The sequence below is a fragment of the Ambystoma mexicanum genome, chromosome 5q (assembly GCF_040938575.1).
Source record: "Ambystoma mexicanum isolate Mex_15411 chromosome 5q, UKY_AmexF1_1, whole genome shotgun sequence".
In the NCBI taxonomy this organism is placed as follows: domain Eukaryota; kingdom Metazoa; phylum Chordata; class Amphibia; order Caudata; family Ambystomatidae; genus Ambystoma; species Ambystoma mexicanum.
Window position 1 is genome coordinate 456,721,365 of NC_090933.1, and position 15,596 is coordinate 456,736,960.

Here is a 15,596-nt window from a genome sequence, read left to right on the forward strand (position 1 = left end):
CATAGTGTAGCCACCATTTAAGGTGCTATGGGTCTCAGGCTGCAAGCACTTCTTTAGGTGCTAGTTTTTTCCCCAAAGCACAGTCACCCACTAACAGTCCCAGGTTCTCCCTCAGTACACAGCCTACCCTTTAAGGCTGTCTGGCTCTTTCCTAGGGTGAGGCCTCTCATGAAAGAACTCTCCCTCTTCCTCTTCCTCTTTCTCTCTCCCTCTCCCCTGCTAACCCCCTCTTTTCTGCTTGATTCCCACCCTCCTTTCTAATCCCCTTGCTCAGCTAGCTGACTGGTCGCCTGGTGCACCTCCAAAACCTCACAGGTCCCAGGCTCCCCCACCAGTTCTGCACTTGCCCCCTTCCCTGGTGCTATCGCAATATGCCCTACGATTGGAGCAACCACTCTGCACTTAACCCTGACCCTTGCTGCACTGGGCACACTTCTGCCCCTCCCTCTCACTTCCTGTTCTGAGCACTTACTCAACCCCCAAAGGTTCTAGGCCCAGCAAGTCTGTTCAATCCTCCCTCTTGACCCCTGACCCCAAGTTTTGGTCATGCACGAAATACTCATGCATAGGCACATTAGATTACCAACCTCCAAGTAATCTGAATTGTTTGCCAGACTGGCACTGTAGTCATTTAGTTCATTTTGTTTCATGATCTGCTTATCCCCTTCTTCCCCCCACACCTCTTTTTTTCTTATGTTCTCCCTGTCACACTTTGTCAAGCACTTCACTAGTAGATATGCATCTGTGCTAGTATGCTAGTTATTGTTGTTAGATCATTCGAAATCTTCAAGGCCTAAGAATGACGACTGTATCCCTTTGTTCCCTTCCTGACTTGAAGCACTTTGAAGCACTTCACTTGGGTATAAGCGCTATACAAATAAACAATTACAATTACAATTAAAGTTCCCAAGCTCAGCCCAAGAGCATTTTGCCATGTTCTCCATTCTTCAATTTACCACCGCCACTCTCATGTGTTAGGAGTCTCCATGTGAATCCAGTCCCTCTACCATCACTGACTCATACTTTCTCTTTTGCCCATCACCATAAAGGATGGCTGTTGCCACTGCATGATCCAGCTTCCCCTGACTAACAGAATACTCACAATGAAGGCATTACATTCCTTCATGCCCTACGATGCCACCAAGGAAGCATGCTGCCTGTTATGCAACACCACCAACTGCTTATCAGATTGGCACCAGCAACTGGTGCCTACCACCATCCACAGTTTCGGGTGCCACTGGCACCATTTGGGCAGACTGGATGATAGCAGAGGATTCGGACACAGCATGCCCAATGTTGCCTTCATGCTGAACCCCTGTGCTGGGATGTGCTAGCAAACTTTCCCTCATGCTCACTATCACTGGAGGAGGCATATGTGTCTATATGCTCACTAGATGCCTCCACATTGAGGAGTTGTGCAACTGGTACAGCATCCTGTGCGACCTGCACATGTGGTTACTCATGGCTGCCATTGCAAATGTGTGGCCTGGCCTATTTCATCCTACCCCTGATTGGCTCTCTTTACAATGCCCAAGACCATGCCACCCCAACAGTATTTCCTGATGGTGAGGCAAAATAGCTCCACTTTCAGAACCCTGTGGGCTGTAAAGCGTGTTTGTTTTTGCTATTCTCGGTGGCTTCTCCTGGGCATATATCTCCCTTCTGCAATCGAACCAGCAGGAGGTGGCTGTTTTAATACCACCTTTTTATTCTACCAGCCACTCCTCAAAGCCCTCAGGTTGGTCCATCACCTGCTGTAGCACCTTCGCAAGCTGTTCCACAGCCTGAGCCTCCTTCTGATGGACCTCTCCTTCATCTGATCTTGCTGTGGCCACTCCCTCCACCCACATGAGGAACATGCATCCTGACGCTCAAATGCCTTATGGTAGTGTCCACATGAGGCCCTTCCTCGCCTGCCTCTATGCATGTTGTAACCACCTGGGCTTTCTCCAGTGACTATGTGTCCTCTCTCACTCCTACGTCCTCTCCCAAAGCCCAAGCATCGCCTACTGATTGAGATGTTTGCTGACTTGGTATAGAAACCTGCCCCCACAAACAGCAAAATGTTCCAACCTCAACATCCCATCATTAGAGAATACTGTCACTACTGACAGAAGAAATACAGACCCACCTCCTCAACACCCTTCTTCGCTTTACCCTCCCAGTGTCACAACAGGTACGCCTCAACAACGCCTGCCATAAATGGAAATGTTGGCAACCGTGTTTGTGCGCTGAAACTGATAATCCAAATGTGTGCAGCCCAAGAGAACCAGAGCACAACCCAAAGTACCCAACAAGTGAAATAAAAAGAGAAAAACAAACTACAACTTAAACTTGACTTTCTAAAATTGTTTAGGTGAACACAAACATTCAACGTCACTAGAAAAAAAGTCAAAGGTTTTTTCCATATGTGGATACTAAGTCAACACACTGTCACACACTGAGAAAACAGTTATACAAATGGCACAAAAACTGTCAGAAACACATTACACATCCGGAAACTACACAAATGGTATAGCAATCAGGAAAACACATCTACCCTCATATCTCCAAAATCCCACCAAATACCCTGCAAGGATGAGCTTGCCCTGTAAAACACCTTCCCTCACAACCCAGCAAAACTCACACAGGAACAGGAAGTGACCTCTGCTTTCTTTATGAGACTTGTGGAGTCTAATTGGCTGAATGAACTCCAGCTAACTCTTCAAATGACCTGTGAGGGCCCTGGTTGGCCAGATGAAGTTGACGAATAATCCCATCATTCCTATTATTTGTCATGCACCTCGGTTAACTGACTCACAGTAATGGATGACGAATCATTGCACAAGATTCATACGCATGCCGCTTGTTTGCCTAGCATTTGTCGGCCCCAAATGTCTGTTCCATTTTGTGGGAGCTACAACCCTTCACTAAAGAATAGGCCAGTTATTGCGGGTCTGTCTTTGGGAGAGTTCATACAGGCCTTTGGTAAGGCCACCCAATATTTTTTTATTTTAATTTGGTTAAATGGTGTATTCATGGTCTATACAGTTGTTCTTTTTTAGCCATTAGATGTATTTTTATTATAAGAAAAAAAAATGCTAGCAAAGATTCCACCTGTCAATTAAGCATGCCTTTGATTGTTCAGCTTATTATGCCTATAATTTACCCTAGAGAGAATACTGCAACTGAACAAAAAATGCAACATTCAGAATGTGTTCGTAGTCTGCTTAGGTTTTAGGGGGTAATTCATAGAATTCAGCGCACAAGTGGCGCACGCGGCTGGTGCACAGTGAGCGCGTGCGAATCCCTGCGCCAGCCGCGTGCGCTAAAATACATTTCCGCGCACAACGTATTCATGGATTCCAGCCACCAAAACCAGCCGTGGCGCACAGTGGCGCAGCGACCCTGCAGCAGCGCCAGTTACGCCCCCAAGAACGCTCCTTGCGCAGGGAAAAGCCATCAAAATCCCCAATCCAGCGCAAAGGGCTGCGCTAACCCTGTACCAGCACGTCAAGCGGGGTACGTGTATCACTGGGGTGCGCGGGAAGTTTCACACACGATAGGCCCTGTGCAAGAGGGGTACGTGTATTGCAGGGGTGCGTGGGAAGTTCCACACGCGATTCCATCAGGGTACGTGTATTTCAGGGGTGCGCGGGAAGTTTCACACGCGATTTCAGCTGGCTACGTGTATTTCAGGGGTGCGCGGGAAGTTCCACACGCGATTCCATCAGGGTACGTGTATTTCAGGGGTGCGCGGGAAGTTCCACACGTGAATGTCCTGTGTACGTGTATTTCGGGGTGCGCAGGAAGTTTCACATGTGAATTCAGCAGGGTACGTGTATTTCAGGGGTGCGCGGGAAGTTCCACACGCGAATGTTCTGGGTACGTGTATTCCTGGGGTGTGCGGGAAGTTTCACAAGCGAATTCAGCAGGGTACGTGTATTTCAGGGGTGCGCGGGAAGTTCCACACGCGAATGTCCTGGGTATGTGTATTTCGGGGTGCGCAGGAAGTCTCACACACGAATGTCCTGGGTACGTGTATTTCGGGGTGCGTGGGAAGTTTCACACGCGATTTCAGCAGGGTACGTGTATTTCAGGGGTTCCGGGGAGTACCAAACGCTAATGTCCTGGGTACGTGTATTCTTGGGGTGTGCGGGAAGTTTCACAAGCAAATTCAGCAGGGTACGTGTATTTCAGGGGTGCGTGGGAAGTTCCACACGCAAATGTCCTGGGTACGTGTATTTCAGGGTGCGCGGGAAGTCTCACACGCGAATGTCCTGGGTACATGTATTTCGGGGTGCACGGGAAGTTTCACATGCGATTTCAGCAGGGTACGTGTATTTCAGGGGTTCCGGGGAGTACTACACGTGAATTGGCCGTGTGGGTCCTCCCAGGTGTTCGCTCTACAACCTCCACGGCCCCTGCAGGCAGCCCACACCACGGGGGACTACCCTGCACCCCTGCTCATGTCCCGCAGGCAGCCCATCCACCATGGGCATGCCCCCCAGCCAAGCCACATGTCACCTTGCACTACTGATCAACAATGCATGTCTCCCAGCACCCCCACCCCGCAGCAGTGCAGGGCACCCTCCACCAGGCCCCCACTCATGTCCAACTCATGTCCCCCTGCACCCCCACCCCCCAGCACTGTGGGGCACCTGCCAGCAGGCCCCCCCTCATGTCCCACACATGTCCCCCTGCACCCCCACCCCCCAGCACTGTGGGGCGCCTGCCAGCAGGCCCCCACTCATGTCCCACTCATGTCCCCCTGCACCCCCACCCCCCAGCAGTGCAGGGCACCCTCCACCAGGCCCCCACACATGTCTCCCAGCACCCCCACCCCCCAGCAGTGCAGGGCACCCTCCACCAGGCCCCCACACATGTCTCCCAGCACCCCCACGCCCCACCAGTCAGGGGCACCCTTCACCAGGCCCCCACACATGTCTCCCAGCACCCCAACCGCCCAGCAGTGCAGGGCACCCTCCACCAGGCCCCCACACATGTCCCCCTGCAACCACACCCCCCAGCACTGTGGGGCACCCTCCACCAGGCCCTCACTCCTGTCTCCCAGCACCCCCACCCCCCACCCCCCACCAGTCAGGGGCACCCTCCACCAGGCCCCCACACATGTCTCCCAGCACCCCCACCCCTCAGCAGTGCAGGGCACCCTCCACCAGGCCCCCACACATGTCCCCCTGCACCCCCACCCCCCAGCACTGTGGGGCACTCTCCACCAGGCCCTCACTCCTGTCTCCCAGCACCCCCACCCCCCACCAGTCAGGGGCACCCTCCACCAGGCCCCCACACATGTCTCCCAGCACCCCACCCCCCAGCAGTGCAGGGCACCCTCCACCAGGCCCCCACACATGTCCCCCTGCACCCCCACCCCCCAGCACTGTGAGGCACCTGCCAGCAGGCCCCCACTCATGTCCAACTCATGTCCCCCTGCACCCTCCGGCACTGTGGGGCATCTGCCAGCAGGCCCCCACTCATGTCCCACTCATGTCCCCCTGAACCCCCACCCCCCAGCATTGCGAGGCACCTGGCAGCAGGCCCCCACTCATATCCCACTCATGTCCCCCTGCACCCCCACCCCCCCGCAGTGCAGGGCACCCTCCACCAAGCCCCCACACATGTCTCCCAGCACCCCCACCCCCCAGCAGTGAAGGGCACCCTCCACCAGGCCCCCACACATGTCCCCCTGCAACCCCACCCCCCAGCACTGTGGGGCACCCTCCACCAGGCCCTCACTCCTGTCTCCCAGCACCCCCACCCCCCACCCCCCACCAGTCAGGGGCACCCTCCACCAGGCCCCCACACATGTCTCCCAGCACCCCCACCCCTCAGCAGTGCAGGGCACCCTCCACCAGGCCCCCACACATGTCCCCCTGCACCCCCACCCCCCAGCACTGTGGGGCACTCTCCACCAGGCCCTCACTCCTGTCTCCCAGCACCCCCACCAGTCAGGGGCACCCTCCACCAGGCCCCCACACATGTCTCCCAGCACCCCCACCCCCCAGCAGTGCAGGGCACCCTCCACCAGGCCCCCACACATGTCCCCCTGCACCCCCACCCCCCAGCACTGTGAGGCACCTGCCAGCAGGCCCCCACTCATGTCCAACTCATGTCCCCCTGCACCCTCCGGCACTGTGGGGCACCTGCCAGCAGGCCCCCACTCATGTCCCACTCATGTCCCCCTGAACCCCCACCCCCCAGCATTGCGAGGCACCTGCCAGCAGGCCCCCACTCATATCCCACTAATGTCCCCCTGCACCCCCACCCCCCCGCAGTGCAGGGCACCCTCCACCAAGCCCCCACACATGTCTCCCAGCACCCCCACCCCCCAGCAGTGCAGGGCACCCTCCACCAGGCCCCCACACATGTCTCCCAGCACCCCCACCCCCCAGCAGTGCAGGGCACCCTCCATCAGGCCCCCACACATGTCCCCCTGCACCCCCACCCCCCAGCACTGTGGGGCACCCTCCAACAGGCCCCCACTCCTGTCTCCCAGCACCGCCACCCCCCACCAGTCAGGGGCACCCTCCACCAGGCCCCCACACATGTCTCCCACCACCCCCACCCCCCAGCAGTGCAGGGCAACCTCCACCAGGCTCCCACACATGTCTCCCAGCACCCCCACCCCCCAGCAGTGCATGGCACCCTCCACCAGGCCCCCACACATGTCTCCCAGCACCCCCACCCCCCACCAGTCAGTGGCACCCTCCACCAGGCCCCCACACATGTCTCCCAGCACCCCCACCTCCCAGCAGTGCAGTGCACCCTCCACCAGGCCCCCACACATGTCCCCCTGCACCCCCACCCCCTAGCACTGTGGGGCACCCTCCACCAGGCCCCCACTCCTGTCTCCCAGCACCCCCACCCCCCACCAGTCAGGGGCACCCTCCACCAGGCCCCCACACATGTCTCCCAGCACCCCCACCCCCCAGCAGTGCAGGGCACCCTCCACCAGGCCCCCACACATGTCCCCCTGCACCCCCACCCCCGAGCACTGTGGGGCACCAGCCAGCAGGCCCCCACTCATGTCCAACTCATGTCCCCCTGCACCCCCACCTCCCAGCACTGTGGGGCACCTGCCAGCAGGCCCCCACTCATATCCCACTCATGTCCCCCTGCACCCCCACCCCCCAGCATTGCGAGGCACCTGCCAGCAGGCCTCCCCTCATGTCCCACACATGTCCCCCTGCACCCCCACCCCCCAGCACTGTGGGGCACCTGCCAGCAGCCCCCCACTCATGTCCAACTCATGTCCCCCTGCACCCCCACCCCCCAGCACTGTGGGGCACCTGCCAGCAGGCCCCCACTCATGTTCCACTCATGTCCCCCTGCACCCCCACCCCCCAGCATTGCGTGGGAACCTGCCAGCAGGCCCCCCCTCATGTCCCACACATTTCTCCCTGCACCCTCACCCCCCAGCACTGTGGGGCACCTGCCAGCAGGTCCCCACTCATGTCCCACACATGTCTCCCAGCACCCCCACCCCCCGCCAGTCAGGGGCACCCTCCACCAGACCCCCACACATGTCTCCCAGCACCCCCACTGCCCAGCAGTGCAGGGCACCCTCCACCAGGCCCCCACTCCTGTCTCCCTGCACCCCCACCCCCCACCAGTCAGGGGCACCCTCCACCAGGCCCCCACACATGTCCCCCTGCACCCCCACCCCCCAGCACTGTGGGGAACCTGCCAGCAGGCCCCCACTCATGTCCAACTCATGTCCCCCTGCACCCCCACCCCCCAGCACAGTGGGGCACCTGCCAGCAGGCCCCCACTCATGTCCCACTCATGTCCCCCTGCACCCCTACCCCCAGCATTGCGAGGCACCTGCCAGCAGGCCCCCACTCATGTCCCACTCATATCCCCCTGCACCTCCACCCCCCAGCATTGCGAGGCACCTGCCAGCAGGCCCTGACACATGTCCGCCAGCCAACACGTCATCACAATCTAGATCCCTGGCCCTTATGGGCAGCCTCCACATGCCAAACACCCACCCAAGTATTGCATCCACCCACTCAGAATTGCCAATTACATGATACAACCCCAATGGCAAGTATGTAAATGTCCCTCACATACACACAATGGGTGTAAGTGAATGTCAAAACCCATATCATGACATGCATGAAACCAATGATATGATACGACACATTGAAGTTTGATGGCAAAAATGTATTAAAATCAACATAAATGGGATTAAAAATAAACAAACGACAATGGGAATTAAAAACAAAAAAGCAGCATGTCCGTAAAATAATGAAAAACCACAAATCATAATCCAAAGGAAAGGTGTCCAAAGTCACAGTTCAAAAAAGTACATCCAAGGGAAAAACAAAACCAAAAACCATTGCTCCATGGGTAAATCAAAAAAAAAAACATAATCCAACAGTCAACTATATACAGATAAACAATCCAGGGTCCATGATCCCAACTGAAGAAATGAAACCTATCTAAAAATACTGCGTAGTAAAAAAACTATATACAAAAATGTTGGCCATTGTCCAAAAGGTCCAAAATCAAGAAAAAAGCAAAGGAAACCTAACACTAACTACATAACTATTTACAAGGGCAGCAGGCTAGTTCAACGGCTCACTGGATGTTGTCATGGGCCAGGGCATCATCGAACTCCTGTTCAATGGCTTGGAGGCGGGCATGTTCCCTGGCCCCGAGGTCTCGCAGGGATAAAGCAGTGTCCAGCTCCAAATCCCTGCGAAGACCCTCGAGGCACTCAGCCCGCCTCAGCGCCCTCTGCATGGAGTTCTCCGCCCTGACCATTGTGAGCCGTTCCTCCTCTGCCCGCTGCCGCTCCGCACCTATCTGCTGGGCCAACTGCTCCCACACGGAAGCCACTCCCATTCCAGGGTTCTCCTGCCCTCCGGCCGATGCCTGCACCCCTGATGTTGATGGCCCCGAGCCATGATGCATCCCACGTCGAGCCTGCCACTGCCTCCGACGCAACTGGCTGTGCCAGCACGACGGCATCCAGGCTGATGGAATCCACCGACGCCATCGTGCACGTGCCCTGCCCGATGATGGCGTCACATCCTCCATCTGCTGGGGTCCAGTTGCTGGTGTGTCCACCCCTGCTGGACCTCAGACTCCCGACTGTGGCAGGGATGGGATCCCCACCGAGTTGGCTGCATTGGTCGGGGCAGGTCCACAGGGGGCCCTGGTGGCATCTGGGCCGGAAGACGGCATGGAGAACGACTGGCGCATACCCTCCACAGAGGAGGAGAGGGTCGCCAAAGTGCCGACACATATACGAGACCCCCGACCACGACCGCTCCCAACTGGGCCACATTGGCACGGTGCTCTTCTTGATGACGTGCGTGCTCCCCCCAGGAAGCACGCACCTCATCACGGATGACACCCGTGCGAAACGCGACACCAATCAAGACCTTCTCAATACGGCCAGGGGTCCCCTCGTCCGCAGGTGGAGGGGAGTCAGATGACATGGACATCCCCCCTACCTGCGGTCGGGCCTGGGATGGGGCATCCCTGCTGGTGCATGGTGGTGCAGTCACAGTGTTAGGGACAGTGACATGCACAGGCACCTCCACAGTGACCTGTGCTGCCTCCTGCCCCTGCCCCTGGACTGCACCACTTGCACCAGCAGGGATGCCCCCACCAGGCCCCATGTGCGGCTCAGTAGCGGCCTCCTCCTTCTCTGTGGAAACCACCAACCTGGATGGCTCCACACCATCTTCCGCCGTTGCAAGCCCCTGTGGGGGCTCACCCACCCCTTCCGCTGCAGCCGTGGGGGCATCCCCACCGCTTTGGTCCACAGCGCCGTCTCCGCCCTCTTCTTCACTTTGCGCTGTGTAGAGGGAGACATAGAACACAAGCATCAGGGTACTGTACAATGGCCCCCTAGACAGGAAGCAATAGCAGATGAGTGGCACTGTCAAAGTTCACTTCCATCATGTCCCCCCACAACACATGGGTCAGTGCAGGCAAAACACATGCAGTAACAGGCATGGCGCATGCTATGGACATAAGTAAACATGTCCAAGGGACTCTTGAAACATACAATGTTGTTTTTGAACTCACATGCATCATGGGTCATGCCTATCACATTCACACTCTTCACCGTACTTTCATCCATCTGGACTCGTACACCCCAGACACAGTGGATGCAAGGATAGCTAGGCTGCATCAGTGGATCTGAACATTGACACAGACATGTGTCATGCATCCATGGCATTAACAAGTCACAGACACGCAGGTCAGACACACAGACATGGAAACCATACATGTACATGGCATCATCACCCATCCCTCACCCCCACCCATGTCCAGGAACAGAGACTGGCATGCTCTCATGTTTCCATTCCGCATAAGGCTCCCCATGTAGCATTTAAACACATACACCAACCGTGTGCTTCACACATTACTGGTCTCACATGCATGACCATGATGTCCCTGCACACACAAACGCGTACATGGCATATGTCACACATACAGGCAAGTATCAGACAACCAGCACACTGCAACATGCCCTGTCTCAAACAGCAATGCCTGGCCACATACCGCTCGACTCCAGACGGGTCTGCCTCTCAAGGACCTGGACGTGGAGCGCTGGGGATATGCATTCCAGGACCCTCATCTGATCTTCCGACAAGTGGCCCCGGTGCCCCTTAACATCCGCTGCCTTCAAGAGGTGCCGGGCCTTGTTGAGGGTCCTGGACCTGAAGTCCTCCCAGCGCTTCTTGACATGATGTAATAGTCGGACTGCCACCCCCTCCGCGTTGATGGCAGTCACGATGTCCATCCAGATCCTGTCCCGTCCATCCTTGTCGGCGCGTGATGATCCAAAGAGGGCATCATAATGCCCCAGGACATGCTCCACCAGGACACCAACTTCCTTCTGACTGAAGCTGGTGGCCCTCTGCCCCTCTGGCTGGGGGTCGCCAGTTGTCTCGGATGGTGTTTTTTCCCCCGATATGGCGACCCCCGAGGCAGGCGTGGGTGGGCAACTGGGTCCTGGGGCTGGGCTGTGGAGCGATGGTATCCCAGTCGGGAGTCTTCTGTTCCAGCAGGGGTGGACACAGCAACAGGACCCCTGCAGATGGCTGATGTGCAGGCACCAAATGGCAGGGCACGGTGGCAGCAGGCAGGCAGGCAGCAGCAGATGGCTCGTGGGAGGCTGCTCGGGGCTCAGGGGGGCAGTAATTCGGCCTTTTGGGCAGGAGCGTGGTCTTCCGTGTGCTTACGCGTGACCAGCTTGATACGGAGTGATTTGGCACGTGAAAATTCTGCACGTCAGCGTGTAATTCGAGGAAAGGCCCTTAGCGCGTAAGCGCGTCTGCACGCAAACGCGATTTCATTGGACAGAAGGCCCTTCAAGCGCAAGCACCTCTATGACGTGATGCGCGCAGGCGTGCATGGGCGTTTCAGTGCATGTGAAAAACTGCACGTCCGCGTGGGAATGTGTGTAATCCGAGGAAAGGGCCCATGCGCGTAAGTGACGTGACGCGCGCTGGCGTTTCCCTCAGCACGGGTTAAAGGTGAGCGGGGGCAGCAGTTCGCTGTACGTGCCTTCCATGGAGACCGACGTGTGTTGCTGCTTCCTGTTGTTTCGCGCACCATCACAACTTCACAGCTATCAAGGACGTATCTCTTCTTTTGGCGGGGGTATTGGCTACATGTGTTTTTCTGCATCGCGCTAGTCAGACGGTGTGTCGTACATGCTATTTTTCCCACTGCGGGTGCCCCTGTGTATCGCACCCATTTTCGATGTCATAGTAGCCTGCGTGTCCCACGTGTATGCGTTATTCGTGTTACTGGGTGCCACCGCGTATTGCGGGAGGTTGATTCCACGCAGGGTTGCGTGCACGGTTTTACTGCAGTTTTGGGGTGCCTGAGCGTTGCGTGACCCGTCACTACATCACTGGGGTCACATACAGCCTTGCAGGTGCTGGGGGGCTGTTAACATCTTACTTCCCACCCCCTTCACCCCAATTGCCCAGGTCAATTGTGGTGTACACCTCCAATTGGCACTACTCCATCTGTGCCGGCACTACTACATCTGTGCCATGGTTGGGAGGACACCAAAGGTGAGGGGCACCTCAGCTGGGCGTACTCCTCGTGGCAGGCGTGGTCGGGGACGTGGCCGTGGTGACCAGGGAGTAGGGGGACTCCAGGGTGTCCAGGGCGGCCGCAGAGGGGGAAGAGGCAGGGGCGAGCCACTTGAGCACAATGTTGTGCCATGTGTCGGTGCAGTCTTGCCACCACCCCCTGTGGTTCCGGGGGATGCAGCTTCTGCATCTGGCACTGGCGCCCGTGTGACCCAGCAGTCCGTTCCATCGACTGCCACGGGCCCAAGGGTAGTGGTAGCTGCAGGTGCAGCTGTGGACACTGCCACCCAGGCTCAGGGTCTGCCAGCGCAGGCTGCGTTGGCACTTGAGGAGCCCTTGGTAGATTTCCAACAGGCCAGGAGGGAAACCATAGGGGCAGGCAGGGCTGCTCAGACCAAGAAACGTGTCCCTGGGGCAGTTATGTCATCTGCTGCCCCGAACAGCCGGGTGTTGGCAAGTGCAGGGGCAGATGCACCCAACAACACCCCGGTTGTAAGTCTGCCAACCAGGACCGTTGCGGTCAATGACCCTGCCACAGCTGATGTTGCTGCGCAGGGTCCATTAGAGGGCACCCAGATGCCACTGACCAAGTCAGGCCTTTGGTCGTCCCTCCACCTGCCACTCCCTTGGCTCAATCCACTGAACCCACTGGCCATACTGGTCAGGGTGGCATTAGCCAGCCAGGGTCTGCGCCACAGTCCAAGAGGAGGAAGGTTGCACCTGCAGCACAGGCTGGGACCCCACACAAAGCCACAACCTCCTGCACGTCGAGGAAGAAGCCTTTCTGTAAGCAGGAACTGGACTTTCTCGTGGGCTACGTGCGGGGCCACAGCCGTGACATGCTAGTGGGTGCCAATAGTCAGACTACGGCTGCCCAACGTGACACCCACTGGAAGCATGTTGCGGAACATGTCAGTTAATTCGGCCATGTGGTGCGCACGGTGCAAGAGTGCAAAAAGCGTTGGGATGACATCAAACGCAGCACTAAGGCTAAGCGTGCCTCTAATTACAACTTGACTCTGGTGACTGGCGGTGCGCCTGCACCAGAGGACGAAGAGCTCACTCCGCATGAGGCACTCGTTGCGGAGTTCATACCACCTGAATTGGTCGAAGGAGTGGGAGAGATGCTGGACTTTGATGCCCAGTCCAGTGAGTGTTGATGCGTGTTTGTTGAGGACGTGTGTGTTTCATTTGTGGGATGTGTTGTGCATGATTGCCACTACATGTGACGTGTACATGGTTCTGATGTGTAAGTAATGCAATGCTTCTGTGATGCGTGTCTGCTCTGCTGGATGGTGGACATGTGGAGCATACGGGGACTGTCCGCATCACCACTATTGCACCCTATTGACATGCTGGTTACAAGTATGCCCCTCCGGTCCATGTTCCAGCTCACTGGCCCTTCTGCATGTGGCGTGGGGTGACCTTCCTCTCAGCCCTGACACAATGTCATTGCATGACTGACGTGCATGTCTCCTCTGCCTGCATGCGGGGACTCCATGTAGGCATGCTCCCTTGCCCCTCCTCCGCCACTCTGCACCCCAGTTCCACCTTTGCACTGGTCTGCTTCAATCTTGCCAATGTGTACTTTCCAGTTCATGCGTCCTGTGTAGATGCTAACTTCCAGCGTACAATCTGCCAGACATATGCCGTGTGGTACAGCCTTAGTACTTGATACAGGGTATCTCACTTGTACTGTGCATAGGTCAGATGTCCCGCAGGGACATGAGTGCCCATTCATGCTCCATGTGCATTGCACGCATGCCCCTATGTGTCCTTGACTGGATGATCACTGTAATACAAGTCCTGGGTGACATACATTGCATGGCATCTCATCAGCCTTCCCATGTTTGGGTGGGTCAGTACTGCGTTGCACACATGTTTAGGGTCTGACAATCTGTGTGGCTCACAGGCCTCAGCCTGTTTAATGGCCAATGACTCTGTCCAACTGTTGTAGTGTCTTCTTCACACGTGGGCGGCCTCCAGAGTTTTCATCATGTGTCCTGCTTACTGTCGCATCATCATTTGCAGTGTTGTCACTTGAATCACATTAAACTGTTGATGTCAGTCAACACTGCCTGTCAATACACAGGTCTATGGTCAGCCTTTTGATACCATGCTAGGGATCCCTGCTTTTGTACTTGGGTGGAGGGGTGCTTAGCTTCTAGATATGGTACACATTGAATGCACAATGCATGTGATGCCTGAATTTGTCCTTGCACTGCCTTCACATTTCCTGACACAAACCATGGAGTCCTTGTACATGTAGGTAGTGAGTGGCGTACACATTTTCTGCACTGCATAGACCCACTTCCATGGAAACTACCACCTTTCAACAGGTCTGATCACAGAAGCAATTCAAAGTTGACCCAGCATGCATGCCAGGTTATATGTTGTGTGTCACATGTCTGCCTGATTGGTTTGTTGTCGGTGTGTGTGTGTTGTGTGCTTCTGACATGTGTAGTGACCTTCTTTCTCTCTATTTTTCAGGTGATGACGCAATGGAGGCGGAGGATGGTGTTGTCATGCCAGACACAGGGTTGTTACCACTACATCAACCCGGCACAAGTGGGGGTCGTGGGGTGGTAGGCCATGAAAACCCCCAAGTGCTACAGTCCATCTTGTCTCTGGCTGCCTATGAGTCCAGCCTTGATGACGACTCTGACGTCCATGTCGAGTTGGATGAGCATCAAGTCCATGTGTCATGGGTGAGTGATTCTGATGTGGACACTCCTCTGTCCGCGACACCTGCACTGAGGGATCAGACAGTCTTGGTTCCTCCGCCCGTGGTGGATCGGGACGCAGGGTCACCCTTCACACCAGTCACTGATGTGCCTGGGACATCACGTAGACGTGGGCATGTAGTCGGTGCCAACACAGCAAGGACACCCGGTCCTCGGGTCCCGCAGGGGTCAAGCCCAACAACGCAGTCGCCGCGCGCAACCGCAGTATACTGAGTGGGAGCAAGACATGAGTGCCAATTCAGAACGGCAAGGGGCAGCAATGGAGAACATCGCTGAGAGCATGGAGCGTGTGGCCCGATCTGTGCTCCCCCCTGCTAGGCAGGTGCTTCTCCAGCAGCAGGCGGCACGGTCCACGGCCCGCTCGCTCAGGCTGGGCATGGCAGCCTCAGACAGGGCACGCCAGGCTGAAATGTCGTCTCTGCGTCAAGCAATTGCTGCTCACGCAGAGGCGCACATGGATGCCCTGAGGGAGGAGTATGCTTCCCTCAAATCCACTCTGGGTGTCCTTATGATGTCCCAGAGGCAGCGGGCAGAGGAGAGGTTTGCACAGCTTGAGCGTACTATCTCGGCTGAGCTACAGGCTTGCCGGGAGGTGCAGCGGTTGTCCAGCCAGGCCTTGGAGGAGGAACTCCGTGTTACACATGCTATCTTGCAAGAGGAAGCACGTGTATCACGTAAGGTTCTGCAAGCAGACCTACGTCACATCGCCACACAGAACCAGGCTCACCCGTCCGGCAGACTTGCTGCCGACGAGGGGCAAGCTGCGGTTAGGCGTGGCCAGGCT